General features: G+C 36.6%; 1 protein-coding gene and 1 pseudogene across 6 annotated transcripts in view; one reads left to right on the top strand and one right to left on the bottom strand.

The window, feature by feature from the left end:
- Positions 1-17,572, bottom strand: part of CYSLTR2 (cysteinyl leukotriene receptor 2) — a 51,115-nt gene extending 33,543 nt beyond the window's left edge. For 3 of the 6 annotated variants that reach the window (XM_074304743.1, XM_074304738.1, XM_074304741.1), the window contains exons 1-3: positions 17,458-17,572; positions 15,876-16,225; positions 15,623-15,764 (exon numbers count right to left, since the gene is read on the bottom strand). The gene's annotated coding sequence lies outside the window, so the exon portion shown is untranslated. The remainder of the gene's footprint in view (positions 1-15,622; positions 15,765-15,875; positions 16,226-17,457) is intronic. The other 3 variants (XM_074304739.1, XM_074304742.1, XM_074304740.1) reach the window with 2 other exon arrangements.
- Positions 17,369-18,103, top strand: LOC141562413 (polyadenylate-binding protein 2 pseudogene; annotated as a pseudogene).
- The last annotated feature ends 757 nt before the right edge of the window (positions 18,104-18,860 follow it).

The following is an 18,860-nucleotide window of genomic DNA, read 5'->3' as shown; positions in this document are numbered from 1 at the left end:
TGCAAAAACAATCAACTGCCAAATGCAGTTCATTCTAATTCTGAAATAGCTTTCTCCTTTACATTCTTCTTTATATTTCTTTTGTCACCATCCTACTTCATACTCTTATTTCCTCTAATTTGGACTGACAGTTCTCTACTTTTCAATCTATGTCTCATACCACTTCTAAAATCATTTTCTACGATAAATGTTGGAGAAGATGTGGGAAAACTGGGACACTAATGTATTATTGGTGAAATTGTGAATTGATCCAACAATTCTGGAGAGCAATTTGGAACTATGGCCAAAGAGCAACCAAATTGTACATACTTTTTGATCCAGCAATACCACTACTTGGTCTATATCCCAAAGAGAAAATAAAAAAGAGGAAAAGACCTACATATACAAATATATTTATAGCAGCTCTTTTTATAGTGGTAAAGAAATGGAAATTGAAGGAATGTCATCACTTGGGGAGTAGTTGAGTAAGCTGTGATATGTGGATCTAATAGAATACTGTTGTGCTAGAAAAAAAATGAAAAGCAGGATCATTTCAGAAAAACCTGCAAAGACTTGTATGACTGATTCTGAGTGAAGTGAGAAAATTTGAACACTATACACAGTAACAGCAGTAGATGATCAACTATGATAGACAGCTCTTTTCAGCAATACAATGAAGTCACTTCCAAAAGATTCATGATGGAAAATTTATCCACATCCGGAGAAAAATTTATGGAGTCTGAACACAGATTGAAGCATACTATTTTCATTTTTTTGTGGGTGATTGTTTCCTTTTATTCTGAATCTTTTTTCACAACATAACTAATGTGAAAATATATCTAATATAATTACACATTTATAACTCACATCAGATTGCTTATTGTTCTGAGGAGGAAAGAGGAGAGGAAGGGAGAAAAAATTTAGAATTAAAAATTTCATAATCAATGTTGAAAACTATCTTTACATGTAATTGGGGGGAAACACTATTGGAAACAAAACAAAACAAAACAAAGTCATTTTCCTGACATGTAGTCTGATCACGTCATTTTTCTTAGCTCCTCAATAGTTATGGGAAAAACTTCAAACTTCTTTGTGTGTTATTTGAAATCTTCCACAATCTCGCTACAACTTATATTTTTCAGTCTAATTCCATATTTCTTTTCTTTACAAACTATATGTTCTAGAATGGAAAAAAAAGACTATCTACTCTGATCTGTCTCTGTCTTCTACTACTTTTATGCAGATTCCTCCCATGTCTGAAGAAAACTTCTCATCTATAGTTGTTGAAATTCTTCTTTTCTTTCAAAATAGAATCAAGGGACTACTCTAATCAGACAATCAAGCACTTTTTAAGTGCCTACAATTTGCCAGCTCTGCTTTAAACTCTGAGATGATCCAAATCAGGGCTGTATTTTACATATTTAAACAGTTGCTTGTTAGTTGGCTGGTTTCTGGTTAAATGGGTTATTTGTCTAATTAACAATGCACCAGAAGTATAATTTAGGTTATTTAAAAGCACAAAACTCTTAATGCACTACCTACCCAATGGCAAACTATTCTTTTATGAAAACTGCAATTGTGGAAACTTTTTTAATGTTCCTTTAAAAATTTGGTATTGCTATTAAATGGAAGAAAGGAAGAGAAACAAGCATTTATTCAGTATCTGCTAAGTTCCAGGCACTGTGCTAAGCACTTTGCAGATATTATCTCATTTGATATTCACAAGAAGCTTGGGGGGAAGGTGCTATTATTAACTCCATTTTATCCATATTAAAAGAAATTGAGGTAGACAGAAAGTAAATGACAGAGAGTAAACTCGCTTAAGTGTCTGCGGCTGGATTTGAATTCATTTTTTCATAACTCCAGGCAAGCCCAGTACACTATCCACTGTGTCATCTTGATATACCTGTACCAATGCTGCCAAACAACATAAATACTGAGAAGTAGTTCAGTATAATAGAAAGGGCACTGAATTGAAGTTATGAGTTCTGGGTTTAATTCCTGTTTTGTGACACTTTCTACCTATAGAATTAAGTGCTTGAAAAAATGGAATAGTGGGTGTTTGGAGATAAGATTCAAAACTTTTGTTAATTTATTATCTTTAGAATTGCTTTGGTATCCCAGAACAATACAAATCATGAATAAAACAAATATGCAGAATTGTGCCTCCAAGTATCTGCAGTGTAAAAGCTTTGATAACTAGGGTCAAATGAGTCAATCTGCAAGCATTCCCTTTAGTCTTCTTATTGTCTAGATTAATCATAATTCATTTTTCCATGAGCTCTTTACTCATATCTGTATCATAGTCCTTCCCCCTAGTCCTTAGAGTAATACTGTGAGCCTATATTTTAGGAACAAAATGAGAATACATTTTAAAATCTATTTTAAAAAACAGTGGTCAGCCTCCAAGCATTTATTAAGCATTTACTGTGTGCCAGGCATTGTGCTAAGAACAAGGGATACAAAGAAGGGTGAAAATAGCCCCTGCCCTATTATTCTAATGTGCAAAATAATAAGTAAAATCAAAACAATCACATATGTAAAAATATATACAGAGTATATCAAAAGTAATTTCAAAGGGAGAGCCAAGGTAGGAAGTAAGGAAGAGACCAGGAAAGGCTTCCTGCACAAGGCAAGATTTAAATTGAGACTTGAGAGAAACCAGGAAACAAATGGGGGGAGGCAGAGAAAACTGCAAAGATACCGAGTTGGGAGGGATATTATATTCAAAGAATACTAAGTGAGCTAATGCTGACAGATTACAGAATATGTTAAGAGGAGTGAAATTTTACATTGGAAAGATAGGTTGGGACCAGATTCTAAAAAGCTTCAAAAGTCAATCCAGGGACTTAATTATTCTTTGAGCTAACAGGAAACCAGTGGATTTTATTGAATAGTAGAGTGACATGGTCAGATTTGTGCTTTAGGAAAATGGCTTTGGAAGATAAATGGAGCATGAGCTGAAGAGGGGAGAGACTTGAGGCAGGTAGACCCCTGAGCTGGTTATTATCAGAGTTCAGGTGGTGAGCGTCTACACCAGACTACTGTCATGGTCAGAGGATAACAGAAGGCATATTACAGAAAGATGTTATTATTGGACTTAACAACTGATTGAATATGGCAGAGATGAAAATGAGAGAGTGAGGGAGAGTTTAGGATAACACAAGATTGCAAGCCTAGGTGACCAGGAGGATGGTGGTACCCTCAGCAGTAGTAATACTCTGTACCTCTCCACTGACCAAGGGATGACCTTCAGCTTTAGCTCTTGGGGACTGTCATTCCATGATTTGAAGCCATAAAGCATCATTTTCCCTCAGTATTCTTTCATCTTGTGTTATGCAAATTGTCAGTCTCCAGAGCTTCCCATTCCTTCTAGGTTGACTCATTCTGTAGAAATTTATTCAATGGGATTTTTTTCTTTAAAATCTGTTTCCTTCAATCTCACATCGTGTCTAGCTTTCCTCTTGTGTTCTTTTCACAGACATAAATTCTAGAATGGAATTGTCACTTCTTCCAAAGAGATCCAGCCTTTCCACTCTAGCAACTAGTTCCTTCTTGCTTGTAAGAATCAGATCCAAAATAAAATCCTTCCTTCTTTTGCAGGATGAAATTAAACCAGACCAAGAAATTATTAGCTGTTCTGCTCTTGGCAAAAGACAACTTAGAAGGTAGTAGTATAGTATAGTAGTAATCTTGTGATAAAGAGAGCCATCTACACCCAGAGAAAGGAGTGTGGGAATTGAATGTGGACCACAACATAGCATTTTCACTCTTTCTGTTGTTGTTTGCTTTCATTTTGTTTTCTTTCTCAGTTTCTTTTTCCCTTCTTGATCTGATTTTTCTTGTGCAGCAAGATAATTGTAAATTATGTAAACATATATTAGATTTAACATATTTTAACATATTTAACATATATTGGATTACCTTCAATCTAGGGGAGGGGGTGGGGGAAGGAGAAGAAAAACTAGAACTCAAGATTTTGCAAGGGTCAATGTTGAAAAATTACTCATGCATATTTTTGTAAATAAAAAGCTTTAATAAAAAAGAAAATATATTCCTAAGCAACATGTTACTTATATCCCTATCTTTTAAAAAAACTTATCTTGTTCCTTTTGGAAAAGGTGTAAGCATTGAGATCCTTATTTTTTTCCTAGTCTTGAGTATCATCTAAGTGTTCATGATATTTATGACATTAAATGTAGTTAAAATCTTGTGCATTTATGATTAGATATTGAGATCATCTGTTTTGTTGTTGGCACCTTTCCTAGATTTTTTCTCTTTTTGAATGTCTGGGTGTCTCTTGCTATTCTTCTTCCTACCTCAGACCTATTTTTTTTAGTATTTAGTTTGGTGGATATATATAAGCAGTGAACCCACCCTGATTAACTAGGACATTTTGACACTTCATAGTCAATCAATTAATTAACATTCATTAAGCACCTACAAGTTTGGGGGAGAAGGGCAGTGAGATGACACAGGGGATAGAGCACTGAGCTTGAAATCAAGAAAACTCATCCTCCTGAGTTCAAATGCAAGCTGTGCTACCCTGGGCAGAACACTTAAAACCTTTTTTTTTTTTTTTTTTTTTTTTTTTTGCCTCAGTTCCTCATCTGTAAAATAGCCTGGAGAAGAATGTGACAAACCACTCTGCCAAGAAAACCCCTGACAAATAGAGTCAGGAAGAGCTGTGTCCGACTAAAAATAATATAACAACAACAACATTTGTCAGGTCTTATATTAAGAGCTGAGCATATAAAGAAAGGCAAAAGACAGTTCCTGTCCTCAAAGAGTTCATAATCTAATAGTTCTCTGCTATTTCTCTGCTGTAAGAAACTATATGAGACAATTTTTCCCAAAAATTACTCTGAGATTTTTGAAGGTTCTCCACCCACTCCATAATCCCTTATTCCTATGGGAATTTAAAAGAACTCTAGGGAAAGAGAAATGTGTAGCTGGACTTTGTTTTTCTCTAAAGAACACTTATGTATGGTGATCTCATACTGACTAGTTTCTTTTCTTGTTTAATGATCAAGAATAGAATTTGTTAGAAAAAATGGAGGGGTAGTAATCATTGATTGAACTGCTCAATCTCCTAGGCTAAATTGCTTTTTTGTTTACACACTATAATTTTTGTTTATTCTTTTGAAGAAGGAACTTTGATAATTACATAGAGCATAATGATTGATGTATGACCCATCACGATGACATCTGATATGCACAAAACAGAGAAAGTTCCCAAATAACATGGTATCAATGGGAGCATTCTTATGAGAAGTTGACACAGGTAATTTGGAAAGTTTTTTAATTTCCCAAAGACTGCATTCTTTCAACACAGATATTTTACAGATATTAACAATATTTATCTTTCTTGTCTTCTTTGCTGAAAAATCAACTACTTCACTTTATTCTATTTTCTACTTTGCAATTAGAACACACTTCTAGTACAAAGTGTGCCAGTGCAATTACAAATGTATTTTGTGATATATTGCTCTTGGTATTGGAGTCTTTTAAAAACATCCCTTCCTATATTATTTTAGGAGTATGGATATATATGCTTTTTATTTTCAGAGAGGCCAAAGTATAGGTATGAAGGTACTATAGGTTTGTGAACTGTGTGGAGGGGTGGGCATTAGAAACATCAACGTACAAATCATTCTCTAGAATGAAGCCTAGCTCTTGTCTGTAAAAGATGAAAGTAGCCTTTCTTTCTAGAGAGTTGGGAGGAATTAAACTTGCTTGACTCCCAAGCAGGAAGAGAAACCCTGAGCAAAAAAAAAAATCTGGACCAGTGTTTCTCAAAGTGTGGTCCCCTAGGAGTCCCCAAGAGCCTTTCCTGGATCAAAACAATTTTTATAATAAAGCTAAGATATTATTTGTCTATTAAAATAATTCTCCCCTTTCCAAGCATATCTGTATGAGTCCAAATTTTCTTAACATACTTCAACTAAAACAACATATAGCAATAGATTGAATGCAAAAGCAAGAAGGAGAATCCAGTTGATTTCTATTAAACCAGACATTAAAAAGATTTGCAAAGATATGCAAAATAATTCTATTATTCTTTTTTTGTTTTGGAAAATAATTATTTTTCATTAGAAGTGTTATTTATACTATATGTAATGGTTTACTATTATTATTTTAAGTAAATTCATAGGTATTGTATAATCTTATTTTAAATTTCAAATATTATAAATATCAGTAGATATAATTCACAATAAACAAAAGTTCTTTGGGGGTCCACAATTTTTAAGGGTGCTTATTAGGAGGCCTGAAACCAAAAAGTGCTGCCATCTGACAGGAGTCATTTAAGCCTCACAATAATTCTGAAAATTAGATGTTTTTATTATTCCTATTTTGTAGTTGAGGAAACTGAGTCAGATGGAAGTTGAGTAACTTGCTTAGCTAGCTAGCTAGTAAATATCTGAGGTCAGATTTCCACTCATATTTTCCTGATTCCAGACCCAACACTATATCTACAGTACCACTTAATTGCTTTAAAGACCTTCAAGATTCTTCCCAGCTCTAAATCTATAATGATTCCCTTCTTCCTACTTGTTCAGCTCTTCAGTCTACTCTTCCTGCTTGCTAGTAAACATCAGCTCCTTCCCCATAGCCCCAAGGGAAGGCTATATGAGGATATCTATTCACAGAACCTCAAAGCAGGAAAGGCAGTTCAGCTGTCATCTTGTCTAACTTGTAAATTGGCCAAGAATCCCCTCTCTACATCATGCAGAACAAGGGGTCATTCAGCCTCTGCTTGAGACCTGAAGGACAGCTCTAATTGTTAAAAAGGTTTTCCTTACTTCTAACAAGTCTAATCCCTTTTCCACATGACAGGTGGTCAAAGATGATTTTTTAAGGAGTTATCTATACTCAATGCCTTCACTTCCTCACTGTCAACCCTTTCCTTAATTCTTTGCAAAACTATTCATTGCTTCCTTAATGCCTGCTGACTGGTTTGGATTTTTTTTGCCTATATTTTTGACATATATTTTAATCAGTGTTTGGATGTTGCCTCAGTTGCCTGAGACTTATTAAAAGACCTTAGTTTAAAAGGGCAAGGTCTCCCTACTGCCTCCAGAGCCAGACATCCTGATGTATATCTGTCCACTGGACCCAGATGGCTCCAAAGGATAAAATAACTGTACATAGTAAAGTGACTTTACATAGTCCTCCATCACTTAGATTCAATTCACTTGCAGGTCAAAACATCACCTTTTTGATGTCATTTGATGTCATTCAAGAATGAAGGACAAACAATGATGCTCTCAACAATTTGTTACCCTATTTGCCCCCTCCCCCTGTTCTCTCCAAGTGACAAGGTCTCTAGTTCAGTTTTAGCAAGTCAGCTATCCTGCTCTCATCTGCTTATCCTTGTCATTCCAGTCCTGGATTCCCTGTCCTGGCCATCGAGCAATTGAGGATCCAACCATGGACCCACACCCAGACACATGACAGGACACAGATAAGCCACACAAACTCCTGACTGGCTTTCCCCGAAGGCCAGCAGCCAGGGACATACAAAAATAACCTAGAGGGAAGTGGGAGGGAGCATCAAACCACCCATCATGGAGGAACTGCTACTAAGCTGCCGTATCTGGTCATTCTCTCCCTTTTACAAAGAGTACATAGAGCACCAGACTAACAGCTGAGTATATCTGAGTTCAAATCCAGCTTCAGACACTTACTAGCTGTATGGCCCTGGGCAAGTCAAACTCTTTCAAGCTGTTTACTCATCTGTAAAATGGGAATGTTAATAGAATCAAACTTACAGGGTTGTTGTGATATTAAAATGAGAACATATATAAATGCTTTGCAAACTTTAAATATTCTTACTAGTGTGAATCTTACAATCTTATTCTGGCTTACACATAATCTGGACCCTGCTAGAATCCTTTTTTTCTTGGAATGTATGAGGAAACACCCTTAAAGTGATTTCTGGCATGCAGCTTCCTTTACCCTGGCACAGGTACCCTGCTAACATTGCCTTTTCTGCTTTATCTCACACCCCATACTATGGCCAAGCTGTACTCTTCTCCATTCCTCATACACCCTACCCACCTATCCATACACCTCCTTTATGTCTGTGTATCTTTGCTTATGGTGTTCCATATATATACATATATATATAATATATATATATATATATATATATATCTGGACTACTTATATCCATTTTAAAGAAACATATTAATTCTTTTTATTTTTCACATTTCAGTAATTTCTTGAGATGCACTCTGTTTTCTCCCCTTTGGAATCTTCTAATCTAACAAATGAAAAGTTAAGCAAAAACTATAAACATAGACTCTCTGAGTGTTTACAACATTCTACACCCATAGTTCCCTATCTCTCTGTTAGAAGAGAAATATTTACAATGTATTTGCATGTCTTGGCAGCTAGGTGGATAGAGTGCTGAGCCTGGAGTTAAGATTCATCATCCTAAATACAAATCTAACCTCAGACATTTCTTAGCTATGTAACCCTGAGAAATCACTTAACCCTGTTTGCCTCCGTTTCCTCATCTATAAAATGGGCCAGAAAAGGGAAGGACACATCATTCCAGTATCTTAGCCAAGAAAATGCTAAGTAGACTCACAGTTGGATACAATTAAAAAACTACTGAATGACATTTACATATCTTAGTTTACTTCATTATATTAGTTAAAGAAATCAATCTAACATTGACAATGACTAATTTAAGGTTCCATAGACATTCTCTTATCTCTATCCATCCAATTCACTGTTCTAGTTACTAGACCAGGGATGGCCACATGATAGAGGCTGAATAGCTGATGACTCCCAAGGACTGCCATGTCGTTTATCACCCCACTGGTCCTACTCTTTCAAGATTATATAAGGGTCAGATCTGGCCGCATAGGTTACGATTTTAGGGCCACCAAAAAGCCAACTTACTAAAAAAATACACAATGTATCTAGGAGTATGCTGGAAAGTATTTAACCATGAGCTAAAAAAAACAAAAACAAAAAAAAAAAAACCCTATCATTACACACTTTTAAGTTTAATCTACATTACTAATACTTTCCCCATCAATTTCATAAGTCTAGACAATCAACAGAACAATAAATGAAGCTCACACTGAAAATTTAATAATTAGCTCTCATAGCATCTCCAGCTGCCTGCAATACACCCACAAATATGCCTGCCCATTCCATCCTTCCCCAGACTGCCTCCATCTCTGAAATTCCCATCATTAGAGAATCCTTTGGAAAGGCAATAATTAGTGTACTCACTTATTAAGATGCAAATATGTTATCTAGAAGAGAAACTCATTAGTTTGTTAACACTGATACTTCAGCATAGACTCATTTATAAGTTAGAAAATCCAAGTGAAAGCTTCTGAAGAGACAGAGATCAGTTGAGCTTTGACCGGCAGAAATCATGTGTTATAGGAAAAGTACAGGGCATAAGGTATCACTTAGGATGCATGTGTTTAAGGGGAACACACATTTGAAGAGCTCTGAGGTCAAAAATTTAAAAAAAAAAGTTAACACAATTTGCCATCACCATTTTGCCCTGACCAAGGTAATTATGTCTACTCACCATTTGCCCACCCCATCACTCAACAACATCCCCCACCAAGATGGTGACTCCATCAAAGTCTTCCCTAGGTGATGTGCATCTTCGTATTCCTCAGGAGTGACTAGGAATTGGAAAAGATGAGCTCTGAGGTCCAGTTTTGTGCTACTGTAAGATCCTCTCTGGGTTAGTCCCTCAGTGTACTTGTGGAAAGAGTCCCAGAGAGTAGCTGACACATCAGACTCTATGGAACTCTGAGTGTGATTATTCCTCCTCACAAGTCCCCATCTGTGTGCTTCTAATTAGCAACTGCCAGTAGATACAATTAGCTCTTAACAAAGTACTTATTAAAATGGAATTATAACTATAGTAATAAAACATTCCTCCTATGAACCTGGGACACACTCTCAAAAATGCGTACCATTGAGGTGATGAGAATGGAAACAAAATTAAATTACAATGGAAATGAAAATGTGGGAGAGGAGCATGAAGGGAGAAAAATATCTATGAGAAGGGGAAAATAGTGCAAGTTAAGAAAATTGTCCCTATTAGATCTAAAAAGCAAAGGCTTTTAGGGAAGAAAAAAGCATTCAAGAAAGAGTCAGAGAAGTGGGTGACAAAGGTTTTGTAGGAACTAGATTCTTGTTCTCTGTCCCAACATATTTTGAGTGACCTTATTTAAATGATCTTAAGGAAACATGTATGGCAAAGACAAATCAAAACAGGCTCTTTCTTTGTAGAATCCTTAGTCTTATCTGGTTAGTGAAACATCTCTGTTGTGTCATAAATGTTTATCTATAAACATTTTACTTATTCATGACTGCCAAAAGTCCCATTCCTTGAATCTGCTTCTTTCTAATGACTGTCTCTCAGTATCTCTAAATGTAGTGTATCTCTCTCTTCTCCAATAGATGTAATATCTCCTACTGGTTCAATAGCTCTCCTTCAAAGTTCCATGTTAGGTATAAAAAAGGAGGAGGAAGATAAAATTATCTGCTTCCTCCCTGTGTCTTTAGTACAGGAATAGAGGTCGTCTGTCTCTGGCTCCAAAGTGTGACTGTCCCAAGCTCCTTGGGGCTTAGTTGTTTATCTCCCCCAGAAGCATGGTTAATTTATTTTTTCAGTCAATAAAATTGTTCCCTGCTTGACTCAGTTTGAGAGGTATTTACACCTAATAATAGGATTAGTCAGAGACATCTTAAACACATCTTGTTTATACATAAAAGCCTCATCAAGTGTGACTATATCAATTGAAGTGAGGGATGAGGAATCCTCCTTCCTTATACTTCTGAGATGTAGTGAAAAGTTTTCTTACTTTCTGAGTATATGACAGTTACAAATGTTGCCTCTGACATTATCCATGTGACCTTGAAAAAAATCACTTAACTTCTCAGTTTCCTCATTTGTAATATTCGATGGTTGCATCTCTAAGATCCCTTCCACTCTAAATTTGTGGTCATAAGATAGTAAATTGACAACATGCATTGTATCCTGTTATAAGTAGTACTTTTAAAAAGTTCTTAAGGGATTTTTCAAGTTCAATATGAATATTTTATTAAGAGCCTATCATACTTCTGTACAGTGAAACCCTGTCATATCTTTTTGGGAAGGAGGTATTTACTGAAGCAGAAAAAAAAAAGTGTAAGTCCAAATCCTAAGAAAGTGGACAGTACTTCCATTTTGCACTAAAAAAAGTAAAATGTTCTTTAAATAAAGTGGAAATAGAAGATCTCCGGACAAATTTTTTCTTGATTAAAAGTGCCCTATTTTTAAAAATAGATCTTCTCAGAGTTTTGGAAAATTTTAGTCAATGATATCAGTTTTCTTTTCTTTTTTTTTCTTCTCTGACTTCTCCACTATGCTCCTGAGTTGGGTACCTCCCCCCCCCTCTACTTTTTAAACTTTCTTTGTTTCCAGTCTTTGTCTCTCCTTAGACAGCCTTAGACAGTCCCAGAAGCCCAGGGGCTCATCAGATTAGTGCCAACTTTAGTATAGACATCCATTGTATTTTATCATCTTATTTCAGTTCAAAACTCCTGAATTCAGAAAATCTGCCATAGCCTCAGCCACACCAGTAGCAGGTATTATAGTTACATAAAGGATGCGATTCTTTTGTTTATTTTTACTATCTTTTAATTTGCTCTTGTGAAAAAAAATACACTGTAGTGGGAGGCAGGACACTAGGTTCTACTTTTTTTACTCTTCCACTAACTTGCTATGTGGACTTCTACAAGTCACTCAATCTCTCTGGTCCTCGGTTTCTCTGTAAAATAAAGGAAATGGACAAGATGATGCCTCAAGTCCTATAGCTGAACTCTTGTATATATGCTTTCCTTCCCCGTCCTGACCCTCACCAACTAGAATGAGGACCTTTTGAAAATAATGATTTGGGTTTGTTTTTTGTTTTGTTTTTGTTTTTGTTTTTGTTTTTATCCCAAAATAACTATTTGGCATAGTAAACAATAAATGCTATTTCATTCCATTTCCCAAAAGATTGGTAAAAGCCAGATTTAGAAGTGGAGTATGAAGAGCAAGTAGTCTATATACAGACCAATAGAGTATATCTTTATTCCCCTGCCTTGTGGGCATTTCCATCATTGAGAGGACATGGGTGGAAAGGAGGTTATGGGCACACACTTTTGGGCAACTCTTAGATAAATCAACAACATCTGAATGACAAGTGTCAACATCCTCTCTTCATCCTCTGGTGATCTCAAATAATTTTCTGGCATTAAAATGGGTTTTTTTTTAAGATTAAAAAATACATTTTAAAATGCCTCTTGTTGCATTTACTTCATTATTCCTCCATGAGTTGTATCTGAACCTACCTTGCCTGCTCCTGGACCCAATTCTGATTAGACCTTCCCCAACAACTAAATTCAAAAAGTCAGCAAAAATAGCACACATACACGAGTTGCAGAAAAAAGTAGAAAAAAGAAATAGCTTCTCTACAAAAGTCAAGTTTGAGATACAACTGAGAATCCTATTGTAATGGCTTCCTATTATTAGAGAACAGTCAAAGGCCTTAACCCAGCACTTGTGGCTTTCTTCATCTGGCTCCAGCTTACTTTGTCCAGTTATACTTCCAAGCACTTCCCCTCATGGACTCTCTACTTCACCAAACTCTGATTACTCATTGTTCCCTAAATATATCCCACAATTTCCTGCCTGCTGTCCTTGCTCATCTTCTTCATATTTCTGGAATCCTCCTGCCTCTTTGTCTATTGCTATCCTTCCCCAACTAGCATTCCCTGATTCCTCTAGCTGCAAATGTTTTCTCTTGCATCTGATTTCATATCACCTTCAATTAATTATGCACTTAAGTTTTCTCATTTGTATTTTTATTATATGGTCTTTACTTGGCATTGCTAGGGTGGAAGAGCTTTGAGAACAGGGACAGGGTCTTTATTTTTATTTTCAGTAATTCTCTCATCTTGTCATAGAATAAATTGCATGGAGGAAATGTTAAATGAAATATGTTAAATGTTAAATGAATAAATGAATGTGGTAGATATAAAAGCAATTACATTTCTGGATTTCATGGAGAGAAATCAGGCTCCCTTCAAAGACCAAATCTGAAAATTATATTCAGTTCTGGATATCACCGTTCAGGAGGGATACTGATAAACTGAAGAGTGTCCAGAGTTGAGCAGCCAGAATAGTGAAAAGCAATAAGCCTGTATCATATGTCTTTTAAATTATAAGCTCTTTGAGAGTAGGGACTGCTTTCTTTTTATTAATTGTATCCTCAGCATTTAGCACAGTGTTTGGCATATAAGAGGGATTTAATAAATGTTTATTGGATTTATTGAATTAGCTGCCAGGAACTGAGAACATTTAACCTGGAGAAGAAAACGTAAAGGAAAGATAATAGTTGTTTGAAGGGCTGTCATGTGAAAGGTGTATTAAAGTTGTATTTGCCCACAGAAGGCAGAACTAGGAGCAATGGGTGGAAGTAGGAAAGAGGTAGACTTAGGCTAGATGTTAGGAAGAACTGCTTAACAATTAGGACTTTCTCCAGATTTGCCACTATACTCCAGCTGCTTCAACCCTTTGGCCTTTCTTTCCCTCCATTTTGCAGAAGGGCCTATGGGCCAGACAAGTTTCACTCTAGATTTGGCTATCAGGCTTCCCCATGCAAGGGATCTTCTCCATTTCATCTCCCTTTTACTATTTTGTCTTCCAATGGAATATAAGAGCAGCATCACTTTGGGGGTCGTTGAAAAATTGTGGTATGTGAATGTGATGGAATCTTATTGTTCTATAAGAAATTATGAGCAGGCAAATTTCAGAAAAACCTGGAAAGTCTTACATAAACTGATGCAAAGTGAAGTGAGCAGAATCAAGAGACTATTGTACATAGTAACAGCAAATGATCAACTTGGACAGATTTACTACTTCTAAGCAATATTATGATCCAAGACAAATTCAAACGACTAGAAAATACTATCCACATCCAGAAAAAGAACTATGGAGTCTGAATGTAAATTGAAACATACTATTTTCATTTTTTTTGTTTGTTTTTCCTTTCTCATGGTTTTTCCCTTTTGTTCTGATTCTTCTTTTACAACATGATTAAATTGGAAATACAGTAAATACGATTGTACATATATAACCTATATCAGATCATTTGCCATCTTGGCAAAAAGTGAAAGGGAAGGAGAAAAAATGGAAATAAAAATCCTATAGAAGTGAATGTTGAAAACTATATATACACACATATATATACATGTATATAATAAAAACAGATCTAAAAATTTACCCCCCAAATAATGTAAGAACATGAATTAGTGTTCTTACAACTTTTATTCTATATCCCCATTACCTCATACAGTGACTGGCACATAGCCAGTTTTGCAATGAGAGTAATCTAATTGGGGAACAGGATATCTTATCTATCTCTTTGTCATTGAAAGACTTCCAGAGGAGGCCGATGACTGTTTGTTTGGTATGCCATAGTGAGGTCTACTTTTCATGTATGAGTGAGACTAGAGCTTCACTGTGGGTGAGACTGCTGACATTCCTTTTTTCAGTGAATATTTAAAAATATGTTGTTTACTCATATCATCATTCAAACCATTCTGAAGATAGAACCTTTCTAATTTCAAAAAAGAAATAGAAATCTTTCATTTAAGTTATTAATAAATTGTTTTCAGGTAGACTCCAATCTGAAACTATCTGAAAACTCTCCAACTCCAGATACCCCTTCTTTGTGTTGGAAGTTCAGAGCGCAGTGTCAAGAACACTAAGATCTAAAGTCTGAAGACTTGAATTCAAATTCTGAGTCTGCCAAGGTTGCCTTTATAACTTAAACAAAATACTTAAATTTTCAAAACCTCAGTTGCTTCCTCTATAAAGGATGAGGACTGAACTATGTATTTTCTAAGATCCTTTCCAGTGCCAAATCCTATGAACTTGGGGGACTCCCTTTATCAAAGTCCCATTTTGAACATTTGCTTCAAATCACATATATGTGACCAGCAGCCCGCAAACATTTACCTCCATATTGAAGGAGAAAATGAGTGAAGAGCAAAGGAAAAGAAAGTTATTCTTCCTTTTTTTCCCCTTCTCTGCCTTTGCTTTGACAATCCCACTGATGGCATAGAACAGTGAGAAAAATGTTTCTCTGGAGGACTGGACTGAAATCCAAGCTCTGCTACTTATTAGTTGTGTGACTTTGGACAATTACTTAATTTCTCTGAGCCTCAATTTCTTCATGTGCAAAATGAGGAGATTGAAATAGATGACCTTGAGGTCCCTTCCAGCTCTAAATCTATGATCTTTTGATCCAATAAATTAAATTTCAAAGTCACCAGTCACCAGTGCTTATTCTTCCAAATTTCTGAATGATTGATTAAATCAATTCTTAAATTAAATTCTGAAGGAAAAGAATAGACTGTGTTGTCTAAATACACACACACACATACACACACACACACACACACACACACACACACACACACACATATATATATATATATATATGTAAATCCTAATAAGGATGAGTGAAGAAAGGATTTTCAACAACACAAAAAGGCAGATGAATTTAGATAAACTAAAATCATCAGTCTTGATACCAGAGACCAGATGATGAAATATACTTACCCTGTCTCAGTAGAGACATGAAGAACTGGGCATGCAGTGAAGTACTGAGGGCACTAAATTAGCCACTTCGTTGATTGTTTCTTCTTAACTGGTTGTCTTTGTTGCAAAAGAGAGCTCAGAGGGGGAACATATCAAGAAATTACTGTGATGTGAAAATAAAAGAACTGTATTAAAAAAAAGCTTAAAAATATAAAGGATTTTAGAATTGAAATAGCTAGCAAGGCAATGACCAAAACGGATTTTTTTTTTTTACCTACTCATGACTTTCTTTCTCCAAGTGACTTCCTTGTCAGTCTCCTCTGTATTTTTATCTGCTTACTCTTCATGTCTTGCAGCTTGTCCATAAAAAACAGAAGTGAAAAAAAGCCCACAAACTATTCATGTTTAATCCATGGTGTCAACCAATCATAAGCAAGGAGGAGCCTCTTAATGGACAGTGGAACATCCTGGTTTTTAAACATACCATTATGGATTTGAGAATGCTTTTAGTCCTCCAGTGCAGTCTTTGTCCTTTTTTTCAAAGTCAGGACTTCCCTACTGGGAACTCAGGGGAAGAGGTAAAAATGAACAAGACTGCAGGCAGACAGTATGGCTGCTATTTTTCTGGTTGAGAAAGAAATCACCAAAGAGACTCAATGAGTTCCAACAGAGGTTTGAGTAGCTTTGAACTTTCCCCAAAGGTTTCTGTCACTGTGAGTCCTCTCTCCTTGCCACACCTCAAAAACATAAATGCTGGGAGACAAGATACTATACAAGAATAGATTTTAAAATATCTTCCTGAAGTTATAGGGACCAAATGGCAGAATCCATAAGATCTTTTTCTGCCTCTAGGGCAGAGCCCTCCTCACTCAGGGGGCACTACAGCCAACACTTGATCCAATGAATTAAATTTCAAAGTCACCAGTGCCTGTTCTTCCAAATTCCTGATTGATGTTCTTGAATTCTGAAGGAAACAACAGACACTGCTAAGTATATATAAAAAAAGTAAATCCTAACGAGGATGAGTGAAGAAAAGATTTTTCAGCAACACTAAAAGGCAACTGAATTTAGGTAAATTAAAATCACCAGTCTTGATACCAGAGACTAGATGATGAAATAAATATACTGACCTTCTCTCAGTAGAGACATGAAAGACTGGGCATGCAGTTTAGCACTGAGGGTACTAAATTGGCCACTGCATTGGTTGTTTTTTCTTAATTGGTTATCTTTGTTTCAAGAGAGAGTTCAAAGGGGAGGAGGAGTGTTAGGATTACAAGCTGCTAACTCAGGTTGTCTAAGCAATTCTCTAGCTCAGAGTTCACACCTTTAGTTCACACCTTCAAAAGGAGTTTACACATTTAGTCTTCTGAAAGGAGTTGACACCTTTAAAGGAGTTGACACCTTTGGAATACCCACAAGCTCATTATCTGGGAGGATAAAAAGAGGCAACATTAAGTCTGGAAGAAATCAGTCTGGAAGAAGAGAGTCTGGATAGTCAAGATTTCCTTCCCACTTCTACCTTTGTGCTGGCTGGAGGCTTTGAATTCAGAGGGAGGTATAGACTGAAGCTGGCTGGAAACATTCTGACAAGAGTTCACTGAGGAACCAAGGAAAGAGACAGTAAAGGACTTTAATTCCTGGCTGCATTTTGGGGATTACTGGTACTGGAACTAAAACTAATGAGGGGCAAGGACTTTTGCTTATCCTGACTGGCTGATTCTGAACCCTTCAGGGAGCTAGCTCAGACTTCACATTTTGGGGCCCAACATGAGGCCAGAGAAATTGCTGCTAGAGCCCAAGCCAGAACCCAAGCCCAAGGAGAAGCTGCCCCAGCACCATGCCCCCCCCAGCCTCACCCAGCTCAGGAGCCCCTGGCAGTCAGGAGGAGGAAGAGCCAGCCTGGTCAAGGGTGACCCAGGGGACGGCACTCTTAAGGACCTGGAGCTGGAGGCTATCAAAGCCCGAGTAAGGGAGATGGAAGAAGAGACTGAGAAATTGAAGGAGCTTCAGAATGAGGTGGTGAAACAGATGCACATGAGCCTCCCCCCAGGCAATGCTGGCCCAGTGATCATGTCCACTGAATAGAAAGATGGACACTGATGCTCAATCCATCTATGTGGGCAAGTGGACTATGGTGCAACAGCAGAAGAGCTGGAGGCACACTTCCATGGTCGTGGTTCAGTTATTCGAGTTACCATCCTTTGTGACAAATTCAGTGGCTATCCTAAGGGGTTTGCATACATAGAATTTTCAGATAAAGATTCCATGAGGACATCGCTGGCCTTGGATGAGTCTCTTTTCAGAGGAAGACAGATCAAAGTGATACCAAAATGGACCAATCGGCCCAGGATCAGCACCACAAATCAGGGTTTTCCATGTGCTCGATATCGTGCCGGGGCTACTAACTACAGTAGTTTACACTCTCGATTCTATAATGGCTTCAACAGCAGACCTCTGGGCCCAGTCTATAGGGGCCGGGCTAGAGTGACGTCATGGTATTCCCCCTTACTAAAAAAAAAAAAAAAAAAAAAAAATTTAAAAATACAAAATACAAAATATAAAAAAATTCAAAAAAAATACAAAAAAATACAAAAAGAATACAAAAAAAAAAATACAAAATACAAAAAAACACACACAAAAAAAATACCAAAAGTGTGTATTAGGAGGAGAGAGGAAAAAAAAGGAAAGAAGAAACTCCAAGAACTCAATCAAAAGATAGGTGGGGCATAATGGCAGCTGAGGTTACACCCAAGGAACCTTTAGAAGGTCAGGACTCTGATGTGATCGGATCTATCAGCCAAAAAGCAATCACATAAAAGAAAGGGATTACACTTGGGGAGAATACAGGTCTTTTAAACCAACAGGGCAGTGTCCAGTGCAAACAGCTCCAATGTAATAATTGCCAGATGATGAGAAGAGATTTAGAAAGTGGTAAATAGAAGGAAATTAGATAGGTTAACTGCCTGGGAGAGAGGGTTTGCTTGTATTTTTATAGACAGAGAAGGAAACAGATGGATGGCAACAAGCACCTGGAGAAGAGACAGAAAAAGAGAAAAACCTCAAAACAAAGGAGAAGATCTAAGAAACATGACACTGAAAGAGCATGGCTGAGAAGACTGTTAAAGATTCCCTAATACAAAATGAGACTATTGTAGGACTTTAAAACTTGCGGGAATTATTGGATTTCTGGCACATGAACTAATAGATAATGGACTTATAGACATGTATAAATTCTCAACTTATGATTATTTGATCATGT

The sequence above is a fragment of the Sminthopsis crassicaudata genome, chromosome 3 (assembly GCF_048593235.1).
Source record: "Sminthopsis crassicaudata isolate SCR6 chromosome 3, ASM4859323v1, whole genome shotgun sequence".
Classification (NCBI taxonomy): Eukaryota; Metazoa; Chordata; class Mammalia; order Dasyuromorphia; family Dasyuridae; genus Sminthopsis; species Sminthopsis crassicaudata.
This window is presented reverse-complemented; position numbering and strand designations above follow the sequence as displayed.